A 17922-nucleotide genomic window follows, 5' to 3' on the forward strand; every position below is an offset into this window, starting at 1 on the left:
TAACCTTGTTAAATTTTAAATTAATTTTGCTTTCGTAGCTGGAGACCTATTCACACCCGCACCTTCTTTCACCTCTACCTACCACGGAAACCTCCGTAACAAGTGGTAGCAGAGCGTGGTTGAATGGGTCTCAATTTAGCCCCTTTTGACGGCTAAACATTGTTTGTTCCGAACTCTAACTATTTTCCCAGTTGCTGGAATTTTTTTGAGTTTTTCAAAATTGTTCTGTCACCATGCCCGGCCCTCGTGATGTTCTCCATCTTAACTATTTGCGCAAGGAGGAGTTGATCTATGAATTGACTATTAGAAATGTACAATCTGGAGGCACGGTTGCAGTAGACACAAACAAGCTTAGAGAGTCCCTAGATTTGCCCATTTCCATCCCCAATTTGGGAGAGAAAGAAATTGACGACTCTCTTTCCACGATCACGGAGAATATTACTGGGCTAGCTTCTGTAGTTAGTTCTTTTGATGAAAATGATCCTTCTCCTAATCAAATTAAGCGTGTGCAAGCTAGGCTATATCATTTTTCGAATAGGGTTAACGATCTGTTGTCTCTAAAGTTGAATGACGTTCAGAAGAAGGAAGCTAGTACGCTGCTTGAAAATATGTCTGAATTATCTAGCAAGGTCACTCAATTGTTAACAGGGGAGGTTCCTCCCAAAAGCGATCTACCCACCACAGTGAATGCAGGTAGTGAGGAAGCGCCTCCCAAGGGAGAAGTTAATAGGATAACCGTTGCTGCTCAAACTATCCCTGCCCCATTGGACAACGAATCTGAACGTCGTGCATCATTGAGTAACATCCGTTCTGAATTAACTTCCTTGCCATTGAAACCTTTACCTACTATGTCACCCGGCTTTAGCAGCTTGCCTCACCCATTGGCAATGTTGCTCGGAGGTATCTCTAAGTTTTCCGTTAATACCACCAGTGATGTAATTTCTTTTTTAAGATTTCTAGTTGAATTTCAGGATCATGCCCTTGTGTTTTCTCTTTCTCCATGTCAAATTTTGCAAATTATCTATCCGTATGCTATTGGTATTCTCTCAGATAAAATCGTAAGAGCCATTGCCGAGCAATCATCTATTGAGGATTTCCATGCCCATTTGCTAGCTAACTTCATCCCGGCTATGGCCAGGTCCTCCCTTATTCAGAAGTACTATTACCGTGTACAACGCTTGGATGAAAACTTGGCTGATTTCATACAGGACATTAAGTTTTATACTAGGGTGTTTGCTCTTCATTTCCCTGAGGATCAGATTGTACAAACTATTGTGGAAGGGATTTCACCACCCTACAGGTCATATTTGTGTTTCGCGGCGTGCCCGCAAACTTTCTCTGAACTTGAAGCATTGGCCGTCTCAGCGGAAGGAGTTAGATACGCCGATTCTTTGCGTGTCGCGAAAGAACCCCCGCCTTCCTTTAGTAATACTCGGCCTCCACCTCGCCGACCAGTCAATCCCCGTAAATGTTATGCTTGCGGGTCGCCTGACCATCTGCGCAACAAGTGTCCACTGATCAAGTCAAGTGGGACAAGGAATGGAGCCGGGTCATCACAAGGCTGTTTTAAATGTGGGGCTTTCTCACATATCGCCAAGAATTGTCCCAATTCGAATAGCACCCCCTCCTGCTCAACTTCTGGCGCAAATTCCAACTATGCCAATAATAAAAAGTGAATAGTGGCTTCGGCTGAGTCGTCTAATCCACCTTCCCGAGACTCAGCCCCGGGCAAACAGGTTGTAAATTCAGGGAACGAGCAATTTTCAAATTCATCTTTTGAAGGTCCCAAAGAGTGTCTTAGGATTGCGGCGGATTCCCCCGCACCGGTCCCCTTTCTCAAAATTGAGTTAAATAACGAGCCTATAACAGCTCTCTTAGATTCAGGTAGTGTTTGTTCTATTATTTCGGCTGATTGGTATTCAAAATTGAAATCTGTTTGTAAGCTTCCTAACTATTGTTTGTCGGCGATCCAATACGTTTCGGCTAATTCCTCTCCATTAGAAATTCTCGGTTCCTTATATGTCAAAATTCGAATTTTTCAATTCACATGGAAAGTTAAATTGTTTGTGGCCAAGCATTTGTCTTGCCCCATTATATTGGGAGCGGACTTTATTTCTCACACTGGTCTTGTGCTCGATCTTCAGAGTAGGTCTTGCACTTTCAAATTTGCCTCTAATTGTAATATCCCTCTATTAAAGTGTAATTCTGCATCATGTTCTTCTATTTCGCCTACCCAGGATGAGATGTTGTTAGACCTTAGACATCTACCTGAGGAGCAGGCTGATAGTATTCGCAATTTGTGTCAGTCGTTTCCCGAGGTGTTCTCTGATACTCTTGGTGTTACTGACCTTATTGAATACAAAATTGAGGTCACGGATTCGATTCCTGTCCGTTTTCCACCTTATAGGCTATCTCCACCTAAAATGAAGGCTCTAAAAGAAATCATCGATCAGATGTTGAAGGACGGTATTATTAGGCCCTCTAAGTCAGCGTATTCTTCGCCTATTTTTTTAGTCCCGAAACCCCAAGGAGGCTTCAGGCCTGTCATTGATTACAGGGCTCTCAATCGGAAGGTGGTGTTACAATCTGTGCCCCTTCCCGACCTTCATTCTTGTTTTTCATGGTTTCGTAAGGCCAAGTTCTTTACTATTTTGGACTTGAATCAGGCCTATAATCAAATTCCACTTGCCGAAGAGTCTAAACATCTTACAGCGTTTGCCACGGACTGGAATTTATACGAATACAACCGCGTGCCTTTCGGGCTCCCCACGGGAGCAGCTGTACTCACTAGGCTACTAGATAGGGTCTTCTCCGACATCAAATTTGAGTACTTATATCACTACTTGGATGATGTCGTCGTATTTTCAGAGACTTTTGAAGAACATCTAGATCATCTGCGAGAAGTTCTCGATCGCCTTCGTAAGGCTGGGTTAACTGTTAAGTTGTCCAAGGTTGCCTTTGCTAAGCCCTCTATGTCTTTCCTAGGGCATATTGTGTCACCGGATGGTGTAGCAGTCGATCATTCTAGAACACAGGCCATCCGTGATTTTAAACCTCCCAAGGACATTAAAGGTATCGCCAGGTTCATTGGTATGGTGAATTTCTTCAGGAAGTTTATTCCTAACTTCGCTAATAGAGCGGCGCCCTTAAACCTTCTTCGTAGGAAAGGCATCAAATTCGAGTGGGGACCTTCTCAACAAGCCGCTTTTGAAGACCTTAAATTAGCTCTTTGTAATGCCCCTGTACTTGCTATGCCTGATTTATCGAAGAAATTCATTGTCCAAACCGACGCATCGTCGTCAGCGGTAGCTGCAGTCCTTCTTCAAGAGACTGAACTAGGGAGGCGCCCCATCGCCTATGCGTCTAGGACATTGTCGGCTCAAGAAGCCAAGTATTCCATCTATGAGCTCGAAGGTTTGGCAGTCTTATTCGCCTTAGAGAAGTTCCGTCTCTATCTGGAACATGTTAAATTCGACCTGGAGACAGATAATCAAGCCTTAAGCTGGGTCTTAGGTAGGCCGCGTCGTACTGGTCGTATAGCCCGCTGGGCCATCCGTATTTCTGCCTTCCAGTTTGATGTTAGACATATCAGAGGTACCGAAAATGTTGTTGCTGATGGACTCAGCCGTATGTTTTCTAACGACGTCGAGACCCACGAACCGGTCTACAGTTCATCACCTTCCGAGTCCCTACTATCTAAGGTTAATGCCATCCTAACAGATGCTCCCATGCTCTTTAGGGATATCGAGAAATACCAACATGAAGATCCGACGCTGGCTCCGATAATGGAAACCCTTTCTTCTGGGGAACATGTTGTCCCTTATGTTCTGAGGAATGGTGTTCTATGTTGCCCTTCGAGGCATGATAAGATGATGAAAGTTGTTGTTCCAGCGGTTCTTGTACCTATGATCTTCAAGTATTATCATGAGACCCCATTAGGAGGGCATCTTGGTATCTTTAAAACTCGTGAAAAGATTCGTGAAATGTTCATTTGGAAAGGTATGGACGGTGAAAACCGTGAATTAGTAAAGGCTTGTAAATCCTGTTTGCTTAGTAAACCGACCATGTCCACCAAGGTAGGCCTCTTGTCTTCTCAGCAAGCGTCGCGCCCCATGGAACGCCTGTATATTGATTATGTAGGACCATTCCCCCAGTCAAAGGGTAATGCCAACAAGTTCATCCTTGTGTGTGTAGATGGTTTTACCAGATTTTCTTGGTTATTTCCGACTAAACTGGCTACCGCTCAGTCTACCATTACTTGCTTAAATTCTATTTTTGCTTCTTTTGGTCCGTGCCAATATATTGTATCTGATAATGCTAAGGCTTTTACATCTAACTTATTTCGTAAATTCTGTTTTGACTTATCCATCTCTCATGTAACTACTTCTGCTTATTACCCTCAACCATCTCTGGCTGAACGGGTTAATAGTAATCTCAGGTCCGCACTTATTGCCTATCATCATGAAGATCATTCCAGGTGGGACACGTCCCTGCATTGGTTAGCTTTTGCTTTGAATTCGGCGGTTCATGAATCTCATAAGTTCACTCCAGCTTCCTTGATGTTCAAGTTTGTTCCCAACACGCCGCTCTCTAACCTTTGGTCTCTGAGTGACATTCTACCCGAGACAATAGATCCGGATAATATTAAAGATCTTTGGAAGAAGGCTAAAGCCAATCTTAAGGTATCTCATGAAAAGGTTAGGGAAAAGTATGATCGTGGACGGAGACCCACCACTTTGAAGGTAGGTGACCAGGTGATGGTCAAGAATTTTGTTCCCGCGGGCAAGCTTGCCCCCAGATTTCATGGGCCATGCATCATTCTCGATTTTCTTACTCCGGTTACATTGTTAGTAAGCAATCCAGCCACCGAGAGGATATTTAGGGTTCACCTGTCCCAGGTGAAACCGGTGTAAATTTTGTTTCAACTTGCTTCATATAATTTGATAGGAATATGAAGGTTATATTTTTTTGTGAGTTCCACTCTTAAGGCTTTCTGCTCCTTCTATTATATTTCTCTATATTTAAGCATTTCTTGTAAACCTCCCCCGATTTGTTAAACTGCCATCCTGTCCTTGCCACGGCCATTACCACGCTCCCGTCTCCTGCTCCACTACACACAGTGGCTGGCTTAGATGAAATGCCATGGATATCTGCACGCCGCTGGCCCCTCAATCACTCTACATGCCTGTGCCCTCAAAAGAAACATGATGGTCCAACACAATTCTGCCGCCTAGCTTTAATGTTTCAGTGCCCCGCAGCCGCGCGGCGCTGTGCCGCGGCTGGGTTCGAGGACGGGCCCCCTCGGCCCCAGCGAGGACGACATGTGCACGGCGAGCCGGAGCTCTCCTCCCGGCCAAGGCTGATGTGCGGCGCACGACCGGCTACTTGCCCGCAGCCTGTATATGTTCACCGCGGGCGCGGCGTGCTTCAACACCTCTGCTCCCCTCATTGTGCGGGCGAGCGGTATCTCAGGGTACTTGAGGGGTCCGAGCGGCCTCCTTTGGACGCAAGCTGCAACGGCCGGTCTGGCCATCCAACTTCATCAACCTCAACTACATGGACAGTTACGATAAGCAATGACTACACTTGGGAATTCTACAGCAATATTTGGTGGACATTGCAAAATTTTTCATCACTTTTAAGTATTAAAAGTTTATCCTCAGAATTCTACTTCTACAAACTTAAAACTATTCTTCATCTGCAACAACAAAATTTTGAAACTAAATCAAACCAAATTAAGAAAATCTTATAAATTTTTTTGGCAATTAATCTCCATATCTACATCAAAACTTGGACCTTGTTTTCAAACAATTTCATGTGTCACCCCGGGAGGAACTTTTGGGGGGGGGGGGAGGTCTGTACCGGGCGGTACACCTCCACTCCGCTAATTTAAAATGTGCGCCAGTTGAAACTCCTCTGTTGGAGGAAGTTTGAACTTTATCTACGCTATTAATTCTCTACTTTCTCTGAAGATGTCACCACATGGAAAACTTTGAGTTTTTGAACTGTGTCATTTGTGATGTGTTTTTGTTTCGCTTGAAGTAAGAAGTGTGAACTTTCTCTTCTAGAGGACACTACTGAAGATCAACAATAGTGCAACCTAGTGCGAAGTCAAAAGAACTATTTTGTTGGAGAAATTTTTATTTCAAATGTTTGTCTTTGCTAAAAAAAATTTCTGTTATTGTTTAAGTTGGCTGTATACCCCTCTCTTTCCCCTTGTTTTGCATTTAACCAATCCTGAATTTATTTCCGACCAATCCGATGTATCTTCCCCCAACTTGGATATGTTTCTGTACCCGAGCCAATAAAAAGTTTGTGGGAGGGTGTTTTCATTCCCCTAATGCCTAGAACCTTCCGCGAGAGGATATAAACTGCTGATTTTAGGGTCTCCGGGCCACTTCTGTTCCATCTTTCAGTGTATAAAGTACATAGCAGGAGGCGGGAAGCGCCTCTTTCCTCGGCAGCGGTCAGCAATAAGGTAATGGCCGATTAATAAATTCTTTCTTTGCTAGCTCAGCAGTTTAACTCTCGGGGCGGGTGCGAAGCGTTCCTCCATGTAACCTTTTCCTAAAATGTAACGATCTTTTCTTCTATTCTCTTTTAAGCTGCATATTGGGATAGAGAGTGCTAACCCTCTCGAGCTCCCACTCACATTGTCTTGAGGTGAACCTATGTTCTTAACCTATTCTTCGATAATGTAAAACAAATTGCTCTTTTCTAAAGTCACCTCGGTAGTATGGGATTAGCCCTTGCATTAGTGGCCTAGAGCCAGATTAGGTTTTTAAAAACAAGTGTATTAGGAGTGCAAGATCGCCTCCTCTCAAATTGTTATTTTAGAGGTCATGTAATTGCCCATTTTTATTTAATAGACCTCAGTAGGTTGGGTATTTTACCCCTGTGTCTATGTCCAGTGAGGACAACTTGAAGGTGGAGTTTGGTGTGGCCTGGGAGAGGCTTAAATTTTGAGAGCGAGTGGCTCTTTTGGAAATTGAGTGTTCTATGCCTCGTGGAGGCTTTTCTGTGTAATTTGGAGCAAGGGCTCCTAGGTATGAATGGGGTTTTCTGCCCCTCTGTTAAAACTCGTGTTTGGGGTAAAACTGAGCTGATTGCCCAAGCAGTGTAAAATCAGGGCGCGAAGCCCAATTCCTGTAAATATTGTAACTACCCTTTTTGATTTGCTACTTTGTACCTGCCATGCTTGTTATTTCTTTGTTTTTCAAAAGAAAATATAACCTTGTTAAATTTTAAATTAATTTTGCTTTCGTAGCTGGAGACCTATTCACACCCGCACCTTCTTTCACCTCTACCTACCACGGAAACCTCCGTAACAATAATAATAATAATAATAATAATAATAATAATAATAATAATAAATTATAATTAATTTGCTAAGCAAATAAAAAGTATCAAAAAGGTGGAAGATTTTCAATTATTGTACGTCTCTAGAAGAAATATTGAAGGAAGGAAGGATGGGAATGGTGGTGAGATGGAAAACTGTGGATGTCCTTGATTCACAACCCGACTCAGAAGACTGGAAACGGGAAATGAAAAATATGTTTTTAAACGATGTCATTTGGAGCTAAATGAGTGAAATTTTATGCCAACTTTGAAAGTTCCAAGATCAAGTTCACCGAGAATAGGAAGTTTGTTGCCTTACAAGGATACCCTCATATTCAAAATATATTTTGTTGGTAATGGTGTAAAAGAGCCGGAAATTTGGTCCAGTATTTTCCGTGTTGTGAAGCCTTGGTTAATTTGACAACTTCAACAACTTCTGCATAATCACAATCATTATATACACGTTTTTTAAACAGCAATGGAGAATACCCTAGATGGTCAAGATTTTAAAGTTGTGATTCATACGGACCGAAAACCACCAGCTGAGCATAGGGGTCGATATAATGCACCTACGAGTGAGGTGGCTTTGGCAAATGCAGAGCAGGAGTTTGAAAAGTGAGACATTGTCATTCACATCTAAGACACAAAGTTGGTGCAGATCGGTGAAACTCAACACGCCTCCGTATCCTCTTATGTTCAGCCATGGAGAAGATGGATTTTCCATTACCATTACTTGATCAAAATTCTAAAGCCCCCTTAAGAAAACTGGGATTCGAACCCCACTATCTCCCGAATACTGGATATTGGCCGCAGTTAAGCGACTGCAGCTATCGAGCTCGGTCTTCAGACTTTTACAGTTATTCAATCATTGAATGAGAGGGTCAAGAAAACTACATCTCACTCTATCACAGTCTCCTTAATCAGTATTTGGTTGATATGTTCTTCAAGATAAAAGCAGAAAGACTGAATTTCATTAAACACAATCTAAACTCCCAAACTCAACTGTAACTGACAGTAGGAAATGGGGCCTGACATTATAATGAAAACTCCCCAACTCAGACTTTACATGAGAAAAGACATATGGCGACCTCGCAGTGGTGTTTATTGGATAACACTAAGAACAATGCAATGTAATGTAATAAAATCTTACTCACAATGTGTATAGTATTTTACCTAGAATTCTGTACCAAAGCACGGATACATGCGCTAGTACATTATATTAATATAGATGTAACACACTACTTTTGGAAACTATTTGGGTATCAGAATATCTTCAGTATATGAAACAGCTCATGTCATCATTATGCCATTCAGTTGTTAACACTTACATGTACAGGTAAAGAGGATTGGTGCCAATAACTAGCAAGACGTCCCGATGCGACTACTAGATTAGTTTAAATTCGACCTCAGCATGGTATTCTTAACGAACATGCACTTTCTTTCAATATTATTTTTTATGTGAGTAACGCATACTGATATCAACATGAAAAAGGTATCGGAATATCCAAGCAATAAGCGAGTTTAAAGCTGTTCGGAGCGGATTATGAAACAACCATATCAGTTCAGTTCGGTCTTAAGAAAGGTTATTCCACTGAAGCTCAACATGTAGGATTCCAGCAAGATACAGCAGATATCTTGCATTCAGGAGGTCAAATGGACTGTGTCGCGATTGACCTGTCTAAAGCATTTGGTAGGGTGGATCATGGGAGACTACTGGCAAAAAAGAGTGCAACTGGACTAGACAAAAGAGTGACTGAATGGGTTGGTATATTTCTAAACAATATATCTCAGAGAATTAGAGTAGGCAAAGCTTTATCTGACCCTGTAATAATTATAAGGGGGAATTCCTCAAGGCAGTATTATTGAACCTTTATGTTTTCTTATATATATATACTGACTGACAGAGCAAATGCAACACTAAGAAGGAGTGGTCAGAACTTTATGCCAATTGCAGGGTAGACTGACGTCACTGAGGTATGCTCATGATGTGAAATGCGCCGCTGTGCTGCGCACGTAGCGAACGATAAATGGGACACGGCGCTGGAGAATGGCCCACTTCGTACCGTGATTTCTCAGCCGACAGTCATTGTAGAACGTGTTGTCGTATGCCACAGGGCACGTGTATAGCTAAGAATGTCAGGCCGCCGTCAACGGAGGCATTTCCAGCAGACAGACGACTTTACGAGGGGTATGGTGATCGGGCTGAGAAGGGCAGGTTGGTCGCTTCGTCAAATCGCAGCCGATACCCATAGGGATGTGTCCACGGTGCAGCGCCTGTGGCGAAGATGGTTGGCGCAGGGACATGTGGCACGTGCGAGGGGTCCAGGCGCAGCCCGAGTGACGTCAGCACGCGAGGATCGGCGCATCCACCGCCAAGCGGTGGCAGCCCCGCACGCCACGTCAACCGCCATTCTTCAGCATGTGCAAGACACCCTGGCTGTTCCAATATCGACCAGAACAATTTCTTGTCGATTGGTTGAAGGAGGCCTGCACTCCCGGCGGCCGCTCAGAAGACTACCATTGACTCCACAGCATAGACGTGCACGCCTGGCATGGTGCCGGGCTAGAGCGACTTGGATGAGGGAATGGCGGAACGTCGTGTTCTCCGATGAGTCACGCTTCTGTTCTGTCAGTGATAGTCACCGCAGACGAGTGTGGCGTCGGCGTGGAGAAAGGTCAAATCCGGCAGTAACTGTGGAGCGCCCTACCGCTAGACAACGCGGCATCATGGTTTGGGGCGCTATTGCGTATGATTCCACGTCACCTCTAGTGCGTATTCAAGGCACGTTAAATGCCCACCGCTACGTGCAGCATGTGCTGCGGCCGGTGGCACTCCCGTACCTTCAGGGGCTGCCCAATGCTCTGTTTCAGCAGGATAATGCCCGCCCACACACTGCTCGCATCTCCCAACAGGCTCTACGAGGTGTACAGATGCTTCCGTGGCCAGCGTACTCTCCGGATCTCTCACCAATCGAACACGTGTGGGATCTCATTGGACGCCGTTTGCAAACTCTGCCCCAGCCTCGTACGGACGACCAACTGTGGCAAATGGTTGTCAGAGAATGGAGAACCATCCCTCAGGACACCATCCGCACTCTTATTGACTCTGTACCTCGACGTGTTTCTGCGTGCATCGCCGCTCGCGGTGGTCCTACATCCTACTGAGTTGATGCCGTGCGCATTGTGTAACCTGCATATCGGTTTGAAATAAACATCAATTATTCGTCCGTGCCGTCTCTGTTTTTTCCCCAACTTTCATCCCTTTCGAACCACTCCTTCTTGGTGTTGCATTTGCTCTGTCAGTCAGTGGGCTGGGAGGAATTGGGAGAGAGAAGACGAACTGCTCGACTAAGTGGTATATCATTCACAGCAATTATAATTACACTTACAATTACAATTTCATACAATTAATTTCTGTAAGGGACATGTTTCGCTCACTTAATGAGCATCTTCAGCCTTAATTAATCTTAAAATGATGTTCTTGAACTTTTGTGAACATATTAAAAGGTCAATAGTCAATATTAAAATTACAATAGTCTAAAAACCAACTTGCATTACATCTAAAAAACACAGAAACATTAAAACACTTCTTAAATTTGTTGCTAGAGGTTTTACGTCGCACCGACACAGATAGGTCTTATGGCGACGATGGGATAGGAAAGGCCTAGGTGTTGGAAGGAAGCGGCCGTGACCTTATTTAAGGTACAGGTGTGAAAATGGGAAACAACGGAAAACCATCTTCAGTGCTGCCGATAGTGGGATTCGAACCTACTATCTCCCGGATCCAAGCTCACAGCCGCGCGCCTCTACGCGCACGGCCAACTCGCCCGGTGCACTTCTTAAAAACGTGATAACATGAATAATTAAAATTATCACATTGTCAATTCAAAACCTTGCGTCTGAAACTAATATTGAATTTTCGTCTTAAGAACAGTAGTAAATGTTTTTCTATAAAACTGCACCAAGGTGAACACCAATCTTACGGAAAAATGAAATTGAAATTTAATATGTTCACGAATGTTCAAGAACATCATTTTAAGATTCATGAAGGCTGAAGATGCTCATTAAGTGAGCGAAACATGTCCCTTAGAGAAATTAATTGTATGAAATTGTAAACACCAAAAGGTGGATTGTATTGAACAGGTGGGCAAGAAATAACTTCTTATTATAGTTGCTGAGAATAACATCATTCAATACGGAGTACCCATGAGGATAATGTCCTGGAAGTGGTATGTTCCGAGCTGTCAGCGGAGAGATGGCCTGGAATGACATTAGTAGACAAATAAGTTTGAGTGGCATCTTTAAAGTAGGAAAGATCACAATATGAAGTTGGAATTCAAGAGGACAAATTGGGGCAAAAACTCATTTATCGGAAGGGGAGTTAAGGATTGGAATAATTTACCAAGGGAGATATTCAATAAATTTCCAATTTCTTTGAAATCATTTAAGAAAAGGCTAGGAAAACAACAGGTAAGGAATCTGCCACCTGGGCAACTGCCCTAAATGCAGATCAGTATTGACTGACTGATTACACTAGCCAACATGATTTTGCGGTATAATAGAAAATATATAATTCTTTTGGAAATAGGTGCCCTGATTCCGAAAATGCTATTTTTTTCCTATCACGTCTAGTTTTGACGCAATTCGGTGTTTTAGTATCTGCATGAATTCGTAAGATGTAATGTTGAGAGATGTTCTCGCGCAACAGTTTTAAAGATACAATTATGTGATTTGATTTGTTATTATTTGCATTTTATTATGGGTTTATTGCGGTCTAAATGTTCATTTTGTAGTTAGGCTTTCCTGGTAAATTCATAACAAACTCCCCCAGATACGCAATAGACCGCGAAGTATGTAGGATTGAAGATAAGACAGTTGAGCGTTTGTCTTTCATCTTATACCACTTGAATAAACAGACGTGTTAAAAGCCCCAGCCCTTATGCAATGTTTATGATGGACTGATAAAGCAGTTTCCTTTCAAAGATAACAGTGTTGCTTGAGACGGGCTCCAAGGAGTACCGGTACGTGTTTAGTGCGTCTTTTAAAGTTCACATTCATTTAACTGTAGGCTTATCGTGTGCGCGAGATTTAATGTAATTTAATTTCAAACTGATCACTAATAAGTGAAGTTCTAGTGTTTTAACAGCATCATGGCCAATGTTTCAGGGGTGCACAGAAGACAGTGTAAACCAAGTTCTCAAAATTTTTGTTACATTTGTGGAGTTTGTCTGTTCGATTCCGAGGTGCGTCAAATAGACTCGTTTGTAAAGAAACTTTATTTTTCTTACTTCAAATTGAAAGTTGGTGATCAAGACAAATCTTTCGCACCTCATATTGCATGCAATACCTGTGTCGAGGGACTACGTTACTGCTATGAGGGAAAATGAAACTCAATGCTGTTTGCTATACCCATGCAATGGCGAGAGCAAAAGAACCATCATGATGACTGCTATTTTTTCATGACCCATGTTGTCGGTTACATTAAGAAAAGTTAAAACAAAATTAAATATCGAATCTCAAGTCAGCTCTTCGACCAGTTCATCATGGACCTGACTTACCTGTACCTACTCCACCTACTCACTGGAGTGAGGAAAGTAGCAGCTCATTGCAATCTGACGATGAAGAAATAGATTTCGAGCCACAAAAATATGACACCTTCAGAGAAATTTACGCAATCCGAATTGAATGATCTGATAAGGAACTTAGAGCTAACCAAAGAAAAAAGTGAATTACTTGGTTCAAGATTGCACGAAAAGAATATGTTGGCACACGGTGTTACATTTTCCTGGTACCTAAATCGTGACAAAGAATTCCGAAAGTATTATACTCAAGAAGATGAACTTGTATTTTGTACGGATGTTTCAAATCTTCTAAGTCAATTGGGAGAGAAAGAGTATGATCCTATTAACTGGCGTGTTTTTATTGACTCTTTCAAAGTAAGTTTAAAGGCTGTTTTGCTTCATAATACGAATATTCTGGCACATATATATTTGCACACTCCACAAAAATGTCTGAAACAAACGAGACCTTAAAGTTGGTGCATGGGTGGCAAATTTGCGGTGATTTGAAGATCATTGGATTCCTGCTGGGACAACAAAAAGGCTATACAAAATTTCCCTTCTTCCTATGCGAAAGGGATAGCAGGGCACGGGATAAACACTGGGAGATAGTGAATTGGCCAGAAAGGAAACAACTACAACCAGGATCCAAAAATGTCTTGAATGTGAGTCTTATTGACCGTGAAATAATTCTACTTACACCCTTGCACATCAAATTAGGATTGATGAAACAGTATGTCAAGGCATTAGATAAAAGTAGCCTGTTTCCAATATTTATCCACTAAATTTCCCTCATTATCAGATGCAAAAATCAAAGGAGGCGTATTTGATGGACCACAGATTTGTAAACTGATGAAGGATAAAAATTTCTCTGACATGATGACCAAAATTGAGAAAGAGGCATGGAACGCATTCAAAGATGTAGTGACTAAATTCCTTGGCAACATTAAGGATCCTCAATACAAAGAAATTGCAAGGAAAATGTTGGTAAAGTTTAAGGAACTCGGTTGTACTATGAGCCTTAAGGCCGGTCTCAACTGATTAACATTTAACAACAACATGTTAAATGTTAACTGGTGACACCATCAGCATGTTAAATGTTAAATGTCAAAAACTGTTTCATTTAACATTGTGTCCACACTTAATAAACATGTTAAACTTGACATTCTTTGTTTATATACAGGTAGTTCATCATACAATTTATGGTAATACATTTAGATGGTGTCTAGTAGTTTTAAATAAGGACAATGGACTCAGATGAAGAGGAATTGGCCTTTGTTATTGCCACTGTTGCTTCTTGTTTTGATTTAGAAATTCAGTTTTATTAGGCACATTTCCTCCCCTCACTCTGCTCATAGCTTCAAAAGCAAACCACTTTGAAGTACAGGGTATAAACTTCGTCCGCTCCCGACTACTGACTTTTCTGAACTTTCTGCAATTCTCGACTGTACTGGGAGCGGAGGGACGCTAGTTTTTTTTTTTTTCGATTTACTCGCGGGAACAATTATAGATATTTTCGAGTTCCTGGAAACTGTCGGCTTTCTTCGCTTTATATCTGTATTCCTCTGATGAGACATCCCACAAATAAGGCCTTTCTATTATATCATTAATTAGGTCCAGAGTAATCTCCTTGCTCTACCCCATTTCTGACATTTTAGTATAGTGCAAAGAGAACGACACACGTGCGTGTACTGTATTTGTAGCTTATAACAAAGAGAAGGAGTATTGCGGAGTGTTGTAATTATAATCCTACTTCATGAGGAGCACGTCGTTTGCATCGTTTAGGTTATGCGTTGGCATGGAAACATCATGGAAGTAGCCGAAGCTGTGCCGACAACGCACGAACAACGAATTGACTTGACATGTTTTCCACTTGGAGCGGAAAACACGCCAACATGTTAAAAGTGTTAACTCAACATTCTGAGTTAACATGCAAAGTCAATTGGAAGACACAATCACAATATACATGTCAACTGTAACATGTTAAATTTAACATGTTGGTGTTAAATGTTAAACAGTGGAGACCGGCCTTATAGCTTCATTTCTTAGCTTCACATCTGGATTATTTCTCTCTAAATTTAGGAGCTGTCAGTGAAGAACAAGGTGAAAGGATTCACCAGGATCTCAGCGATGCAGAACAACGCTATCAGGGACGTTGGGATGTGAATATGATGGCTGATTATTGTTGGTCGATTGCACGAGACGACCTTTCTAGAGATCATTCAAGAACTTAAAAAACCCGGAAATTCCACGGAAAACGGAAAAAGACGGAGGTGTGAATCTAACCTGCACATAATGTAAGTAACAAAACTATGTGTGTTTAAGCATGTAATTTTTATTCAAGGTACGGTTATATTAATTTAAAAGCAACTGTACAGCCGAAACTAAATAGGCGCTTTATGCTTCAGTTTCCCAAATTTCAATATACATTAAAATAAAATATAAACCATCTACTTGCTTACAAAGCAGCATTTATGTGTATTTAATGTAAGTTATGCAGAATATGATTACGTTTTGCAAGCTGAAATTTACATTAATATATCAAATTTAAACAATACTAAGTATCAACAATTTTACGTAAGAACAAAATAAGATTTTGTAAAATTGCCACTAAATCAGACGTGATACGCCAAACTAATTTTTTTCTCGAATTCTGAGTTAAGAAATTCATAAAACCCACCCATTTTCCTTTTTACCGCACAAAAAAGTTTTTTTGCAGGCTAGTGTTATAGTAAGATGAGGTTGTTAGCGATTTCATCGCTTCTTTTTGTGACGATCTGAACATAACGGTCTTATCTATCTTGTTTAATATATATACAGATAAATTCATATTTGAACTGAAATCAATGACAAAATAAAAGATGTAGTTTCATTCTCCCATCCTCAATTCCGTGGAACTTAAAAGTTTTCAAGCCATGCGATGCCTCGTACCAAAAGTTGTTCCCCATGACCATACAAATACTGTACTTTGCATCACAAGTAACATCTACAACTTCTGGTATGCTTTCACTTCAAGAAAATAAATGTAGCATTATATAATTGTCAATGTCATGATCGGAGCCAAGACAAGTAAATACTCAGCAAGAAGGGGTCTTTACCATGGGGGCAGAAGAGATCGGCAAAATTTCCTTCTACGATTCTTTATATTTCCCCTTCAGCTAAAAAAACAATTATGAAATTTCTCTTTCATTAATTTTAGTGTTTCAGTAATACGGGCAGTCACAGAATCACAAGATGTACACAAGCAAATAAGTTATCCACAAATACATATATAACATTTTTCAGTTAAGTATTTTGGTGATATGTATGAAACTGTACTCCTCTTCCTCAGAGTTTGTAAATGCATAAACTGCATGCTTTATCCTTCGGATAACTGGGAAGTGTTAAAGTATATCTGTTGTCAGATGAGTGTTTTGCCAATCCTTCCATAACCAGTTAATGATGATAATACTTTGGAAAGGATTTATATTCCCAACATTTCTAGGTGGGCGTAAAATATTCACTGGGAATAAACCAAAATCATGTCTGTATTTTCGGGGCTTGTAGGTCGTGGTCCAGGAGTATGTGATGGTCCTGCTGTTTCACCAAAGACTGTGTTCGGCATTATCAAGGGTAAAGTAAATACAAAAACATATTTCCACCTTCTCAATACATATCAATCCTGCAATGTTTACAATACCATTACAATATTATTAGGTACTAGTTTCGGTTCTGTTAAGAACCATCATCAGCCAAGCCAAGACAAGTGTAAATTATATTGCTAAAACAGATTAATGCAGTGAAATGAAATATGAAGTGATGGCCTAAAAATGGGGTGAAAATGATATACATATAAATGAGAACTGTAGTATGCGACAAAATTATTTAAAAAGTGACAATAAAATCTTTAAAAAACAGTAGTACCAACTATTATCTCAAAATACAATAAACAGCTCTAGTTGACGGAGTTGCACATTTAAATTGGTTGAATCAGATATAAACGAAGTCCAGAGTTTCCATTAGGTTCTAGAAAATGTGGATCAACGTTGCGCAGAGGGAATTTTTGTTCAAAAGTCCAGAGCGGAGGTTAAAAGATGTCAGAGCTGTAGAATGTATCTTGAGGTACATTGAATATTGTTGTGGTGCAAAGGAGTAATCCCAATTCCAAAGGGAACCAAAATGAACCTGAAGAAAAGAGAGTTTGAATTAACGCGAGAAAAAGTAAAGTGAAGGAACGAGGCTAGCGGAAAAAGGAACAAACATTGAGAACTCACCTTGCGCAATGTAAAGCGAGCTTGCTGGTTGAGTGCAACTACCAGAGTGAGAACGGCATGAAGCAGAAGGGAAGTGACAGAGGCGGAGGGGAGGAGATAGATAAGGGGAGGGGCGTGGAGAGACTTGAGTAGGGAAAGGCGGGGAAATGGGAGGTGACTAAGGTGAGGTAGTCGGGAAGGAAAATGGTGGTGTCTGGTGGTCTTGACTTGAAGAAAGAATTTTGGTCTACTGACTTGTTTTTTCTGAAATAAGTGATGAAATGGTCAAACAAAATATTAGGTTTCTCGGTTATTTCATTGAGATTGAAATTAGCGTTTAAGTACTGGTCGAAGTGGATGTAAAAATTCTCGATTATGTTAAGAAGAAGGCCTTTATTAGCTATTTGGAGGATATCCATGTCTGAATCGATGTTCGTAAATATACGATTATAGTCGACCATATGTTGGCCGATAGCGGAAAATTTGTTGTATTTGACTGCATTAAAGTGTTCCAAGTATCTTATATTAAAGCTTCTACCGGTCTGCCCTACATAAGAAGTATTAGAACAGGAGTTGCATTTAAGCCTGTATACGCCTGATTTTGTGTACTTATTAACCTCGTTAATGTGTGACGTATTATGTAGAATGTGTGAACTGTCGTTATTTTTAAAAGCTATTTTAACGCCTTTTTTCTTTAAGATATTAGTAACCTTGTGAATTTAGTTGGTGTAGGTGAAAGTATAAAAAGACTCGTGTTTAGGTACTTTTTTAAGTGTAGTTTTGGGACGGAATTT

Source organism: Anabrus simplex, chromosome 2, assembly GCF_040414725.1.
Source record: "Anabrus simplex isolate iqAnaSimp1 chromosome 2, ASM4041472v1, whole genome shotgun sequence".
Lineage (NCBI taxonomy): Eukaryota > Metazoa > Arthropoda > Insecta > Orthoptera > Tettigoniidae > Anabrus > Anabrus simplex.